General features: G+C 39.6%; 1 long non-coding RNA gene across 1 annotated transcript; it reads right to left on the bottom strand.

Annotated features, from left to right (window-relative positions):
- Positions 1 to 1,459: 1,459 nt before the first annotated feature.
- Positions 1,460 to 8,101, bottom strand: LOC127479180 (uncharacterized). The gene is made up of 3 exons (XR_007907490.1): positions 7,996 to 8,101; positions 6,067 to 6,167; positions 1,460 to 1,546 (listed from the first exon to the last, which is right to left on the bottom strand). It is a non-coding gene; the product is annotated as an uncharacterized LOC127479180 (long non-coding RNA).
- Positions 8,102 to 10,100: the final 1,999 nt, after the last annotated feature.

Raw genomic sequence — 10,100 nt, 5'->3', positions numbered from 1 at the left:
GCTGAATATCCCCAAATGTTTTCTCAGCAGGTTGCCTGTTACAAGCTCAGGCACCTGGATAGTAAATTACTGCAGTTTGATTTGTGTAACAGGTATTTTGTGTGTGGTTACCAAATTAGCAGGAACAATCCAAAAATTCCCCATAGTCACTGGCCCCCGCGTTCTGGTTTGGAAATGTCATTGCAAGTTTACTTGGGAAGGAGCTTTGTAGGGCAGTTTTTCAGGAACAACTTAAATACATTTTCATGGGTCAATTTCTGAAGAATATTATTGTTTCTATTCTGAATTGTTTGACCTTCATGTTATGAAAATCAAAGTCACGCAAAGCCTTTTTTATATAAACTGAAATTAGGAAAATGTCATTTCTTACATTGTGACAGGGGTTCAGAGGCTCTCACACACATATACACACTGCATTTAAACTCCCAGCCAATTTTCTGTTCCAGTAATAGAGAAAAAGGGAAGATTTATGGCAAGAATAGTTTCCATTTCTTTCTCCATGATTTGATTTTTTTTCTCTCTGTTATCCACATATCAGAGAGAATATATTCAAGTAGAGCAACGATAATAATAAAAAAAAAGAGGTGAACCTTTATTGGATGTAGGAACAAGTCTCCTGGACCTACTACCTGCTTTTTCTTTTTTTTTTAATTCTATAGATAAAATATGACTTTGGCAGGGAAAGGTGGGTGTAATTAGAGCACAGGTTTTGGGCAAATAGGAAAAAGTGGGGTGAGGAATGTCTCCTGCTGAGAGAAAGCATCAGGTCAGAGAGAAGACAAGAAAAAATTCCCCTCCGTGTTACCTTACCTCTTGTAAAACCTGAAAGGTTTTCATCTCCCATGACTCAAAGTCAAGAAATGCAAGAACAGACTGACCAAATGACCTTAATGAGAAATAAAATCCCCTCACCATTTTCCCTCTCCCTAATCTGTACCACAAACTCCTCATGCTTTGGTACTTTCCCTCCTTCTCCCACTGCTTATCTTGCAGTGTAACTAAAGGTCACCTTTATTAGAGACTGTTTCTGCCTATTTCTAGTTTGAAAATCGGAATTCAGCCACCACATTAAAAACTCCTCCTGCTACTGATTGTTCTGGTGCCACAGTCACAGACAGGTCAAACAAAATGACACGGGGAGAGAGAGGTGAGAGATAATATCTCAGAACCCAAAGGTGAGGACAGGAAGGTGCTTCATGATGGCACAAGCACTTCCCAGCACATACAACTCTATCATTACTACAAGCCAAATGATTCATAATTATAGATCTCAGTCTTTTTTTAAGGTATTTTAAATGTTTATTGATTTGTAAAGGCAGCATGACTCGAAATTGTGCTGACCTTGGAAAGGCCGAGAAGGCAGAACTCTTAACATTTTTACCAAATGAGCTGCAAAAGCTCCAGGAGCATCACAGCCCTGCCATGAGACACCTGGAAAGGTCGCCCACAGCCCAGCCTTGGGTCATCCTTGGGACACAACAGCAAACTCGCTATTCCAGAAGAGTCCAGACACTCAGGGTTTGGAAGGGGTGAGCATCTGATCCATCTGGGGAGGAAGAAAAAAGCATTTTGTGGCCAAGGAGGAAAGGTAGATAAAGAAATATTCCTTAGAAGGAAGTTTTTGTTTCCATTGGCCAGATCAAAGGTTGAAGCTCAGACAGGAGAATTTGAAAGCACTCGAAGGACTGCAAAATGCAGAACATTCCAAACAAGTGCTGGTAAGACTTTTGTATCCTGAACCATCTCATATATTCTGTCAAAAAAAGTATTTATTGAAAGATGAAAAGGAGTTTTAAAATAGATTATTGAGACTATTTTTGCAGCCTGTGCCCATAAGCCCTTGTTCCAGAGTGAGTGCCAAGACTGAGGGCTCAGAGGGAGAGAAAAAAATGGGAACTAATAAATTCAGCTTTGCTTTTGAGTAAGGCACCCTCTCCCAACCTCATGCTGATAAAACCTTTATGCCACTCGATGGCATATTCCCCCTCGCCCTCAATTTTAATTTGAGTTTTTCCCACATCATATGTAGCATATGCAGAATACATGACGGTGCCTGGAATAAAGGTTTCATTAGCACTCATTTGGGATGCAGCATAACTCCCTTATGATTTCACAACGTGGAAGGGAGGGAGCCATTCCAAATACCTCCTGCTGAAACGTTTATTATGCAACCAGCTATCACCCACTTTCTCTTTCACTCCCCACCCACACACTGCCTGCCCCATTACAAACTCAATTTTGTTTAGTTCCTAAGAGCTGAATAAACAGACTCCAGCCATCTATGGGTGCATCTTGTCTTGATGTAGATTAATACCATTTTAACACCTCTATTTTGGTGGGGGTTTGCTGATGGGTTGGAAGAAAATAACTAGGGTGACTCTGCTTTAAAAAAAAAATTGATAAAATCCCATTCTTATTTAAATGCACTTTCAATTTTTGGTTGTGTTGTTTTTTTGTTTGGTTGTTTTTTTATTTTTGTTTGTTTGTTTGTTTTGTTTTGTTTTAAATAGAAATATAGTTTTATTGCAAGAATTCAGTTAACATTTTATCTTCAAAATTCTGAGGAATCTGCATTTTAGGGAAAAGTTCCCCCTAAAAGTTGAAAATCTTACCATTTTAGCAAGATACAATTGTGTGTCTTTATCTTGCAGGCCATGGAAATGAGAAGGAAATGTATATTTATTTTAGCTAATGGGTAAGTAAAAAATCTCAGGATGATGTCTTTGAATGGGTCTGTCATTTTAAAGTTAGGTACTATACATAGTCCCTAATTGTACTGGGGAGAACTGTGCTGGCATGAAAAGGTATTAGGAAGAGTAAGAAACTTTTGGGTGGAATGCAGTGTTAATGAGAGCTCATTATGTTATTGCAAATTTTGACACACTCCATGTTTTTCCTACAGTCCCAGCTCCCCAAGCAAAGTAAGTTTTAGTTCTCTAAAAAGGTAAAGCAAAATTATCCTTCCCTCTGTCTCCAAAAATAAAAGCCAAATAAAAGGATACATAATTTAGATCCCTATTATTTAATACTACTCTAATTATTTAAGATAAAGCAATTTATGGCTTCCAAAAAGTATGATTAGCAAAACAAAGAATATTTAACATCTGGCACCATAGAAAACAGCCAGGAATTGCCTCTCAGGGAAGATGAATCTGCCACTCCCTGGCAAGAGGCTCCACTACACAACTCATTTGTTCAGTGGTTGTTTTCCAGCTTTACCTACTGCAGGAAACATGAGACCATTATTTCTTCTGATTTCAAAACTAACAGTGATTTAAGAATGTAAGGTATTTTTATTAGTTTTAGACAGTTTCTTAATGACATGATTTATGGAGGTTATTTTGGAATGTACAAAAATGCACATAGACTGCTCTGTGTGGATACACTGTCCCTGAGTAGCTTTTTAGTTACAGCTTCTGGAAGAAGATGGGCCTTTCATACAAATTTAGTTATAAATTGAAGAATCTTAAATAAAAAGTGTGAGTTTTCCTTGTTCTTCTTAACTTTTCTGATATTAAACAACATTGGAGCAAATCAGATTTCCTGTTCCATTCAAATTTCTGATTGAATGAAAAAGCGGCAAATTGTAAACAGAACAAAAATTATACCAAGATGAAATTGCCTGATCTACATTTTTATCTGTTGTGAGTCCATACGGAAAATCAGATTTTAAAAAAAATAAATAAAACCCCTACAACAAAACAAAACAAAACAAAAAACCTACAAACAACCAAAAAAAAGCTCTGGGATGACACTGTGCTTCCCTCTTTATTTTCAAATATTCATATCACCTGAACAGGCAATATTCGTATCACTTGAATAGGCAAATGTACGACCACCACAGATTACAGATAATTATTTTAGAGCCTTTTTTAGAAGAATACACATCCTTTCTTCATCTGTTGGATGACTAAAGGAAACTGTCTCATTATTACACCAGTAGCATCACAGTGACACAGCCAACACTGTATCAAACCTGATCAAAATTCTATTCTTCCTTGTCTAACAGCTGGACAAGAAATGAGATCAAGTCTGAATCCCAGCTCACAATGTGATTTTTCTGCCTATTTGTATCCTTTAGTATATTTTATTCTTTTTCACCCAGAAAATTAGAAGTGATTTAGTTCATTTCTTTTTTCTTTCAATACTCAATTTAAGGCATTCTTGTGTTCATCACTCCAGCACAAGTTTGTTTTGAAAACTTAAGTTCACGACTCTGTACATTCTAAATTTAGTCTAATTACTGTTGCTGTTGAGTAGATAATGTACAACACAGAAAAATCCCAGAGTAGCTATAGATGCACTTCTGTGCTGTGCAGAGGTGAACACAAAGGCAGAAACAAATGCTGTGTGCTGTAGTTACACACATTGGAAAGCAGAGCACACACTCCTGCTTTGTCTGGGCTTGGGATCCAGCCTGTCTGCCTGCACCACACAATGGGCTTGTAAAGGATACACAGCTGAGGAAAGGCTGTGAAGTTCATTCTAGTTTATGTAGAGTCTAAAACAAGAGGAGTCTAATTCTGATTGGCCTTTGGGGCACTACCTAAATCAATAAAGAATGGCAATAATAATGCATACGTGTTCCCACCAGCCTTTCTTCCTGTTATTTATTTCTTGTGCCCTTCACCAACAAGATAAAAAATATTTTTGCTCATAAATGAAAAGTTTGGTGTGTACTGCAAGTCTTTAGGAGGGGGGTCTCATCAACATTTCTTAAACTGAAATTCCTTCAGTCTGTGGGACTCAGGTTATGACACAGCTCAGTGTCCCCCCTGGATACAGAGGTTTTCCACATAGCTGTAGGAATTTCTAATGTAACTAAGAAAAAACAAACCCCCAAATCAAAACCAAGAGAAGTCCCCAAAAATGCTTGGAATAAATGAGTTTTCCATGTGTTTAACAAGAAGTGCCCTGTTCAGACACTCTTCACAGTGATGTCTCTGGGTTGGCACCATGGTGCTTTCCCTCCATGGCTCTGAGGCTGAAGAGGCCCCACAAGTCCAGTCCCTGTGCTGCACACACAGGGCACACTGCTCTGCCACACAAACCCAGCCTGGGCACGTAGTGAGCAAACCCTACCAAAACAGAATGCTCTGCTGCACACACCATTCCCCTCAGGGAGAGAATCAGAGAACAAAATACACGAGACAGATGTAACTCATGTTGCTTAATGCATTCCTGGAGGCACTTGTAAAAACCCTATTTTAAAACCAGAGTAATTTCCTGATCCTGCTCCTTTTTTTCTCCACCACAGCAATAACAACTTGGTTAAAAATTGGAGATAAAGTTTAGTACCATTACACTAAGCTCATCTCATGTTAGGAAAATAAGAACCCAGTTTTCTAAAAGGGTCAAAAAATTTTCAGGTCAACCAAAGCCATGAAAATCCACAACAGGTAAACAGGGTCTGGTGCTTCCAGAAGGAGGAACCATGAGGCCTCTAATACCTCACACTTTATAATCTGTTAAAGGAAGATATATTAATTTGAAGGAAATACTTTGATTTTGTTTCTGCACAAACTCAGCAAAGTTCTCATTTGCACAGCCTTAAGTATACACTAGGACAGATTTACTTAAATAAATATTACCATTTATCAGAATTTTTCTTTATTTCTATGTTTTTCCCTCTAATGAGCAGAGATGACAACAAAATAAGTGACTAATTTGACTACAAGCCCATTTGCCTAAATGATAAAATAGAATGCTGGAGATATGAGCTCGTTTCACCTGTGGCTAACATATTTTTAAAATATCATAGCTGTACCTTGGGCAATTGTGAAAGCCATTCACTGCTTCTACATATTTATTTACAAATAATCAAATTATATTTTGGACACAATACAGTAAATCTAAAACTCTTGGGCCTTTTTTAGCCTTACAGTAAGATTTATTGCACTGCAGGCTGGTACAGCCAAGGGTTGAACCCCTGTTCTGCCCATTCATCACATGTCAAGCTCTGAGAACACTGCCTGACACAGGATGAAAATCCAGCTGGGAATTGCCACAGCAAAGGGCTGCAGTGCAGTACAGTGAGACCCTGCCCTCATCCTTGGCACAAGTTACCTGCATTCAGCTCCCAATTTCCACATTAATAACCAAGCCTTCCATTCAGAGGAGTTTTTAAAGGAACTCCCACATATTGACATGTGTTACAGAATTCCAGACTAGAAATGGAAAGTATGGAGAGGAAAAAAGAAGCCAAACTAGAATAAAAACAATATATAAATTAGCACAGTTTCTTTTGCTAAATTCAGTCATATTATATATTATTTTTATGTCAAGCTTTAAAATACTGTCTGCAAACATATGTGATTACTGAAAATCACAGAATCATAGAATGGTTTGTGTGGGAAGGACCTTAAAGCCCACCCAGTCCCACCCCCTGCCATGGGCAGGGACACCTTCCACTAGCCCAGGTTGCTCCAAGCCCCGTCCAACCTGATCTTGGACACTTCCAGGGATCCAGGGGGAGCCACAGCTTCTCTGGGCAACCTGGGCCAGGGCCTCCCCACCCTCACAGGGAGGAATTCTTTCCCAATATCCCCTCTAACCCTACCCTCTTTCAATACCACATGGGAGGCAGAAATCCTCATTCAGGACACTCTGTTTGGGGCAGGGGTGGGGTGAAAAACCCCAATCCATAAGCACTCTTTGTATTTTACCCACATAATTAACAGGGACTATTTCCCTTGGGTGTGGGTTGCACAATCACTGAATTTGATCCAGAAAATTGTACATTTGCTCAAGCTGCATCAGTCAAGCCCAGCTCCAGTGAACATTAACATGCTGTGTAACATGCAAAATAAATGATGTGTTCTACTACCACAGGCAGAGCTATTATGCTTTGTCTGTACAGAAAGCTTAAAACACAGCCTTTCCTCATTTGTATTGCATGCAAGCATGGCATTGTGCTAAAGAGTTTTTGACTTAGGGATTAAAAGTTAGCTGGATAGGAATGTGGAAATTTCTTCTGCAAAGCATTCTGGTTTTCTAAATAAATTAACATGCTTTCATTTGTTTCAGAGAGAAAACCACAGAAATGGTGTAAAATCTTGGCGTGTTTCTGAAAAAATAAATCATGAAAGTGAGGTTTGTAAGATGCAGATGGCTGTTGGATGGGCATTGCTCAGGACTTGGTCATAAACCCACATTTTTACTTTCCCTATGGCCCATCCTCTGGGTAATATGAGGGTTGTCTTGATCATTAAGCAGATGATTTGCAGATTGCATCTCTTTCTCTCTCACACACCTAATCTGATCTCAGAACAAATTTATCAGAAGTAAACATCCATGTCACACTGTATTTATCAAATAAATACAATTATTTACACTACAAATCTGTATTTAAATATAACCTGTTGAAGTCTGCTACTCTTTATAATGGAAGATGTAGATTTCTTGGGATAAAGGATATCGAAGAAAAAACATTCCAGAATAGTTCTCGAGTGGCTACTATATCTAATTGTTTGTTTTCCTCAAGTTACAATTTCATAGAATCCCAGAATGGTCTGGGTTGGAAGGACCTTAAAGCTCAACTCATTCCACCCCCTGCCATGGGCAGGGACACCTTCCACCAGCCCAGGTTGCTCCAAGCCCCGTCCAACCTGGCCTTGGACACTTCCAGGGATCCAGGGGCAGCCACAGCTTCTCTGGGTAACCTGTGCCAGGGCCTGCCCACCCTCACAGGGAACAATTCCTTCCCAATATCTCACCCAACCCTGCCCTCTGTCAGTGTGAAGCCATTCCCCCCTGTCCTGTCACTCCAGACACTTGGAAATAGTCTCTCTTTTTAGATTTCTTTAGCCAGATGTGTCATGGGATTCCTCCTTGCCCAGCTGATAGAGAGGAAGACCACAGGGCATGGAAATGAGAGAGCATGAAGCATAAACTGGAGCTGGCTCCAAAAGAGCCAAATCCAAGTTTTCTGCATAGATCAATGTTGAAACCCAAAATTTCTGGTAGAAGACAGAGTAAAATAAAAAAAGAAATAACTTGAACATTCTCCAGGCAGCGGGAGGGTCAGGGACAGAGGGGCTCCACGGAGGCCTTTGCAGGGAGGCCTCGCTGCCGTGGGCACGCAGAGCCCGCTGTCTGTCACTGCCCCCGGGACCGTGTCACCAGCTCACAGCGCTGGTTACAGCACTGCCAAAACCCTGAAGGTGCCCTTCATCTGCCAGTTCTAGCAAAAGAAATCTGCACACCTGCAGCTCTTAAAAATGTGGCAACAGCTGTCTAATCCTGAATTGAAACCCCAACCACAGAGTCCTCAGTTACAGCAAACCCTCCCAGTTTGTATCCAATCCAGAAAATGATAGATACCCTCAATCCCACTAAAAATTCAAGAGTCCAGACTGCTCAACCCCTTCCTAAGCAGGCCATTTGTCACCCAAACGACCTCTCACCTGAGGATTAGCAAAGTGACACGTGCCCAGATAATGTGCACACCTTTCAAAGGCTATTTTAGGCTCATGAAACCCAACTGCCTTAGGAAGTCCTGCCTCTGGGTAATTCAAACCATTTTACCAGGCTGAGGTTTTTATATTGGTTTTATAAATGTCTTAAGGGATAGAAAAATATATTCCATGAGCTAGAGATTCACTGAATATGCTGTGATGGTATAGAGTAAGTTTAGGTCAGGACTAAAATAAAAGAGCTACAATTGGTCTCTTGTCCATATTTAAGGTAAAATAAGTGCCTAGATTTTCAGAAGCACAGAGGTCAAATCACTCATAGTGAATTTGGAAAGTGCCAAAAAATTTTGAAAATGAGGACAAACTTTTTTCAGACTAAATATGAATAAGAATCTAACCTGAGGCTGAAGTTCCTGAAAATCCTACTGCCCTATATTTGTTTTTCACTTCTCTTCTGGTTTTACACCCATACACAGGAAAAAGTCTCCTCTTTCCTGCCTCCATCCTGCTTTTAACCAATTCTTTTCACAGTGGAAACTGAATATGTACATGTGTCAGCCCCCCAAAACCATGAAGTTGAGTAAAAATCTGTAGCTACACTAATGGAGTTCACTCTTTCTTATCTAAAATACAGATAGGATTTTGCAGAAAGAAAAGCATGATAAAAGCAGGGTGCTCATATGAAGCATCCACATCTGACAGTTCCAGTTCAAAATTTAATTACTCAATATTCCACTGGGAAGTACATCCTATTCTACCTGCCCCTATGTTTGCTATTTACTGCTAAAAGAAAAGATTAATATCTGCAATAAAGAACCTATAACATTATAGGTACAACACATTTTCCTTCTGTGTTTAGAGCAACATGATTCATCAAGGAGTCTGAGCGGCTGCTTCAAGTGTTCCGAGGTGGGAGTTGTAGAAATTTGAGTTTTCAATTAACAATTGCAGCTGAACAGGCACAATAAGGGAGAACTCTACAGCTTTTTAAGCTTGCCTGGCTATAATCACTTTATAATTGTTAGAAATAAAGATTTGTCTACATGGCAGATGAATCTACAGCGTTCCTGTGTTTCCCAAACTGTCAGCATCTTTTCTGTACTCTCCTAAGGTCCTTTAAATGCACAGTTTGAGGGCACAGATACAGCTCTTCAAGCTGTCTGTGTACAGGGTACAGTTGCTTCTACTTTCAAAGAGAAGATGAAAATCAGAGCAGAAATTTCCCTTTGACACTTTTCAGAGCATAAATCTTTGCCTTACAGTATTTATCAGAACTACCCTTAGTTATCAAGTTCTGTAAAAATTCACCACAAGCAAAAGAACACAGTTACCAACTGATATCCTCTTGCAGAGACAGAATCTCCTGGACATAGAGTTGTGCTTTGTTGCTGTCACCACTGTAAGGCACAGGAGCACACACACCTGGCTGGTTACAAACACACAGGTTCTTATTTCCTGATACAACTTTCCTGATGAGTGTTGAGCTGAACATTAGAAGTGCCCCAGGAATTCAGCTGGGAATGGAAATGACATTGGACTGAAGTGAAAGGGCATTTTAAGTGGCAGAATAATTAAACCCCATTACTTCATATCTGAAGATCAAACTGATTGGAATTTGGAATTTTTGTCCCATAGAAAATAAAAATTTTTGCAACCATTCCCCAAGTGAAAGAAGAAGGTTAAATA

The sequence above is a fragment of the Manacus candei genome, unplaced genomic scaffold (assembly GCF_025592945.1).
Source record: "Manacus candei isolate 608988 ecotype Guabito, Panama unplaced genomic scaffold, ASM2559294v1 h1tg000065l, whole genome shotgun sequence".
NCBI lineage: Eukaryota > Metazoa > Chordata > Aves > Passeriformes > Pipridae > Manacus > Manacus candei.
Note: the sequence above shows the minus strand (reverse complement) of the source record. Positions and strands in the feature narration are given on the sequence as shown.